This window comes from Salvelinus sp. IW2-2015, unplaced genomic scaffold (assembly GCF_002910315.2).
Source record: "Salvelinus sp. IW2-2015 unplaced genomic scaffold, ASM291031v2 Un_scaffold4828, whole genome shotgun sequence".
Taxonomy (NCBI): Eukaryota; Metazoa; Chordata; class Actinopteri; order Salmoniformes; family Salmonidae; genus Salvelinus; species Salvelinus sp. IW2-2015.
This window is the reverse complement of record NW_019946097.1, coordinates 1,320-6,699: the sequence shown is the minus strand read 5'-3', so window position 1 is coordinate 6,699 and position 5,380 is coordinate 1,320. Positions and strand designations below refer to the sequence as shown.

Below are 5,380 nucleotides of genomic sequence, written 5' to 3'. Positions count from 1 at the left end.
CCAATTAAGTGATCTAATGTCAATTGCTTGGCCACAGCTTAAAACTAACCCTCCTTGGTCATAGAGCCTAGCACTGCAGTCATGTTATATCCAAGCCAATTTAAGAGATGCACATATAGTTCAAATGTTACCCAATCACAACTTTCTATTAAAGTGTTAAACATTAAAAACCATAGAAAGACAATCAGTTCTTTAGTCAATATACAAAAAAAAGAATCATTGTATCATTTATTAAGTCATGAATACATAGGAATGCAGGTTAGTATGGATGGAGCTGAGAACACAAGAAACAAGTGTTCCTCAAGACATCGACTAATCAGAAATGACAAGACTCCGGAACTTGTACCTGGTTAATTCAATATTATCCAAGTTCTTCTTAGAGGCTTAGTAGCCCCTATGACGGTAGTAATAGTGATGTCAGAAACTATATCCGTTGACTGGGATCTGAGGAACACAAACAGTGTTAAACGTATTAGCAACGTATATTGGTTACAATTACGTACAGAAATCCAGGAACCCTACTTCTGATTTCTTACTCCAGAGAGCATCGATTAAGCCAGGGGACCAAGGGGCTAGAAAATCCTGTTCAAGGTCCTGAGGGTCAGAGCTGGTGGTCACCTGAGAAGAACTGGAATCAGCTAGAACCTGGGGAGCATCAGAAACCCAGAACAAGTAAGTCATGCTTTCGTTTATTATACTACACAGAAAACGGCAACAAAAAAATTGTGTTGTACCTGTGGTTATGACGTTACTGTTATGAAAACCATAGTAGCCTCCCTAGCTATGCTGGGAAGGACTGGAGCCAACCTGACCCTTGGCAGAGCTAGAGTCCTCTTTACCTTGGTGATGGTGCCAGCAGGGAACTTCCCAGTGATGAACAACTCACCATAATTAGCCTCAAACCCTTCCTGGCTAGGTTCTGGTCTAACAACTCAGGGTGGGGCTATTGTAGCAGGGAGTGGGGCTGGAATAGAACCTGACCTCAACTGCACCCTCAGGAAGTGGGAACCGTTGATCTTCAGACTGACTGTTGCATTTTCAGACACTCAACGTGAGAGAATCCCTTCCTGCAACTTAATTGGAGACTGAAAGGGGAAGTAGTGAAAGTGAACTAGGGTAAGTTACTCAAGCAGGAACACATCCAGCCTGTTCAGGAGCCTGAGGAATGAAGGGGATAGGAGCAGTCTTACAAATCACTTTATAGGAGTTTGGACAAGAACGCTGAACACTGACTGGAGACAACACCACAACTCCCAGATGCAACAGGACCAGGGAGATTTGAAGGGCCGCTATGCCCGGGGACGACAGCTCCTGGGTCATAGCCAGGTCCATCATGCGGTGAAGGCACCCTCAGGGGTAATGAGTCCATTCTGTAGGCTGGGGAAGAGAATAAAAATATGTTTAGTACTAAAATCTTTTAGAAGCTGAAGACTCACTTTAAAGAACTTGAAAAAAAAATACACCAGAAGGTTCTGGCAAAAACATTTTGCAACACTGTTGAACACAGCCAGTTGGTGTTCTATAACAATGAACACACCAGAACAGAAACACCAGGAGGAGCCCCCTAGAAAACAAACATTTACATGATTAAAGACTACAGTAGTTTAAAAACCACCAAAGCATCAACTTAAACATCACTTACAATACAGACATTATACCCATTGCACAATGAGACCTGTTGATATGAGGAGAAGAGATGCTGGAGTGTATTTATATGTTGTAGAGGACACCCTGTAACCAATCACAGCCCGATTAGATAACGATGGACAGCTGAAGTTAATTGAGGCCCAATTCCACACCAACCATTATCCCTACCCCGTTGCCCTTGTGTGGATCTGACAGAAATTGGATATAAGGGCGTAGGGGTTGAGTTGGAGTTAGACAAGGCAAGTGAATTAACACCAGCTGGCCAGCATTCTCCAATCAGGCTGTGATTGGTTACAGGTTGTCCTTTACAACATATAAATACACGCCACAGTCATTTCTCTATACTTTACATGTTCCCATTGTGCAATGACTATTATGGCGTCTAAGTGCTGTGCAGTGTAAGTAACAGTTAAGATAAATGGAATTATTTTTCTCAATAAGTGTTGTAGTCTACATCATGTAACTGTTTGTTGTTATCTAGGGGACTGTTCCTGGTGTTGCTGTTCTGGGATGTTCATTGCTATCCTTATCAACAAGGTAAGAACAATTGATTACTGTATGTAACATGTGTTGGGTAATGTGTCTGCCATTACCTTTTTTTGGTGTTTTTTTTTTTACTCACACTTTAGGTTTGAATAGTGACTTTTCTAAGATCTGAAAAGTAATGGTATGGTTTCCTCTCCCCAGCCTACAGGATGGGCCAAGTCTACCCCAGAACTTCAACTCTATATGGTCCAGTTGTCAAACCCAGCCAAATTGACGCCTACACACGTTACTTCCTTAAACATGAACCCATTTCTTCTGGTTCAAGCCTCCCTGGTCCTGCTGATTCTAGGAGTCCTATTGACGGGGGCTCTAATCTTGTCAGTCAGGGTTTTTCTCCCCTGAAGTCTACTGCTTCCCCTTACCTCAGACCTCAGGTTCCTGAACAGACTGGATGTCTTTCTGCTGGAGTCGCTTACCCTAGTTTTCTTCCTTTACCTCCACTGTGTGAGTCTTCCCCAAGTAAGTTCCAGGCAGGGGATATTTCTCACTTTGAGAGTGTTTATGAACATGGCAACAGTCAGAGTGAGTTTGAAGACCAACGGTTCCCACTTCCTGAGGGTGCAGTTGAGGCAGGATCTATTCCAGCCCCACTCCCTGCTACAATAGTCCCACCTCTAACCAAAGTTATTAGACCAGAACCTAGCCAGGAAGGTCTTGAGGCTAATTATGGTGAGCTGTTCATCACTGGGAAGTTCCCTGCTGGCACCATCACCCATTTAAGAACCAAATATGAGCATGGAAATGACCAATGGAGCTCAGCTGGTTTCGTCAGGTACCGTCCTGCTCCCGTCCAATACCGACCACTATATCCTCATGCCCGCTGGCAGTGACAAGGTAATGTTTTTGGCTTTGATTTCTGTCACTTGTTTTCTGATGTGTTGAGCAGCTTTAACACTTTCCTTCTCATCCTTAGGTTCTGGGCTGATCCTGCTAACCCTGATCCTGCTGTCACATGGCTGCGTTGACTGCTAATAAACTACTTGAAAGAAATGTATATTGTCTGGGTTGGTTTATATATTTTCCTTAAGCATTGTTTGGTTCTACACACTAGCAGGAACATTCAGTTTGTACAATATACATGCCATCAAATTTAACTTCTGGCCAGTGTGTCCTACTCCATTGCTTTTCTATAGCCATCCTTATCTACCAAATCCAGTTGCTGAGATTTGACTGTCCCTTGCAGAGCTCTTGACCACATTTGCGTAGTGTCTTTATTTTTGGGAATTTCTGCCACTAAAGCTTCATTTGCTTGCTTCCTAATCCGCTGTCCTTTATGTGGCTCTATAGTGTTCCTTACAACATGACCAGGGCTTGTCAGCGGTAACATGGCTGTTTCAGTCCATGGGACACCAGCTGCAGACACTTGTCATGCTTAATCAAAACTATTTATGATGTCCCTTAAAATGTGGCACTTGTCACAATGCTATACAGATACCATCCTAAAGTCATCTAGAGCTGAGGGGGAGAAGGCTCTGAGGGGTGGCCAGACTCCTGGCTGTGTCTTCATTTGTTTGCTGGTACATGACCATGGACTACATGGAGGTCAGACTTGACAGTGTGGTGCAAGGACAACTTCTATCTTGACGTCAGTACGACCATTAATCTGATGGTAGCCAGGAAGCGTGCATGCCCACATCAACAGGGCTATAGTGGGTTGAGGTTAAAGTATCCTGCTATCCGCGTCACTAAGCACTAAATGTGGTCAGCATAGTTTGAAAACGGCAACCAAAAGTGCCTCTTCCCCCCTCAGGTGGCTGAAAAGATTTGCCATAGGCTTTTGTATTGTAAAGTTATACAGCTGCGCTATTGAGAGCTCCATCACTGCTTGGTATGGCCTAGAGGGTGGTGCGGCTGGCCCAGTACATCACTGCTTGGTATGGCCTAGAGGGTGGTGCGGCTGGCCCAGTACATCACTGCTTGGTATGGCTTGGTATGACCTAGAGGGTGGTGCGGCTGGCCCAGTACATCACTCTTGGTTATAGGCATAGACGGTGGTGCGGCTGGCCGGACCAGAATCACTGCTTGTATGGCCTAGAGGGTGGTGCGGCTGGCCCAGTACATCACTGCTTGGTATGGCCTAGAGGGTGGTGCGGCTGGCCCAGTACATCACTGCTTGGTATGACCTAGAGGTGGTGCGGCTGGCCCAGTACATCACTGCTTGGTATGGCATGCTAGAGGGTGGTGCGGCTGGCCCGGTACATCACTGCTTGGTATGGCCTAGAGGTGGTGCGGCTGGCCCGGTACATCATGCTGGTATGGCCTAGAGGGTGGTGCGGCTGGCCCAGTACATCACTGCTTGTATGGCCTAGAGGGTGTGCGGCTAGCCCAGTACATCACTGCTTGGTTATGCCTAGAGGGTTGCGCTGGCCCGTACATCACTGCTGGTATGGCCTAGAGGGTGGTGCGGTGGCTGGCCGGTACATCACTGCTTGGTATGGCCTAGAGGGTGGTGCGGCTGGCCCAGTACATCACTGCTTGGTATGGCCTAGAGGGTGGTGCGGCTGGCCGTACATCACTGCTTGTGTGGCCTAGAGGGTGGTGCGGCTGGCCAGGTACATCACTGCTTTGGTGTGGCCTAGAGGGTTGGTGCGGCTGGCCCGGCACATCACTGGAGGCCGAGCTCCCTGCAATCAGGACCTCTGGGTATAAGGAAGGGCTGACATTGTGAAAGACGTCAGGGCCTCCCAAGCATAGACAACAATGTTAAAACTCTGCAAACGGGTACCGGACCCACTGTCCCCGCACCAACAACTATCATACCAGTGTTAACCCAAAATTGGTCCTTAGGTGCACATTTCATTCTATGCCCCAATGCTACACAGCTGATTCAAATGATCAAAGTTTGAGTGATTATTTAAATCGGCTGTGGAGTTTTTAGGGTAAAAAATGAAAGGTGCACGCACCACTTGGGGTCCTGCGGAGCGAGTTTGGGGAAACCTTGATAAGCACTACATACACACGCTACACTGACACGCCGCACTCAATTTCACTAATTATGCTGTTAGTTAATGTACTCGTATCTATTCTGATGCCTAGTCACTTTACCCTGCCTTCATGTACATATTCTACCTCAAATACTTCATATCCCTGCACCGTTGATCTGGTTCTCCCTGTATATAACTATTACCCTGCACATGATCTGGTACTCCCTGTATATAACTATTACCCCAGCCATTGTCTGGACTCC

The 5,380-nt window shown here is 46.3% G+C and overlaps 2 long non-coding RNA genes across 3 annotated transcripts; one reads left to right on the top strand and one right to left on the bottom strand.

Annotated features, from left to right (window-relative positions):
- Positions 1-253: 253 nt before the first annotated feature.
- On the bottom strand, positions 254-1,676 carry LOC112077693 (uncharacterized). 2 transcript variants are annotated; one of them, XR_002895465.1, is made up of 4 exons: positions 1,643-1,676; positions 735-1,377; positions 523-645; positions 254-444 (listed from the first exon to the last, which is right to left on the bottom strand). It is a non-coding gene; the product is annotated as an uncharacterized lncRNA (long non-coding RNA). The 2 variants fall into 2 exon arrangements; XR_002895464.1 differs by having other exon boundaries at positions 537-645.
- Positions 1,677-1,958: 282 nt separating this feature from the next.
- Positions 1,959-2,980, top strand: LOC112077692 (uncharacterized). Its single transcript, XR_002895463.2, has 3 exons — positions 1,959-2,045; positions 2,129-2,184; positions 2,335-2,980. It is a non-coding gene; the product is annotated as an uncharacterized lncRNA (long non-coding RNA).
- The last annotated feature ends 2,400 nt before the right edge of the window (positions 2,981-5,380 follow it).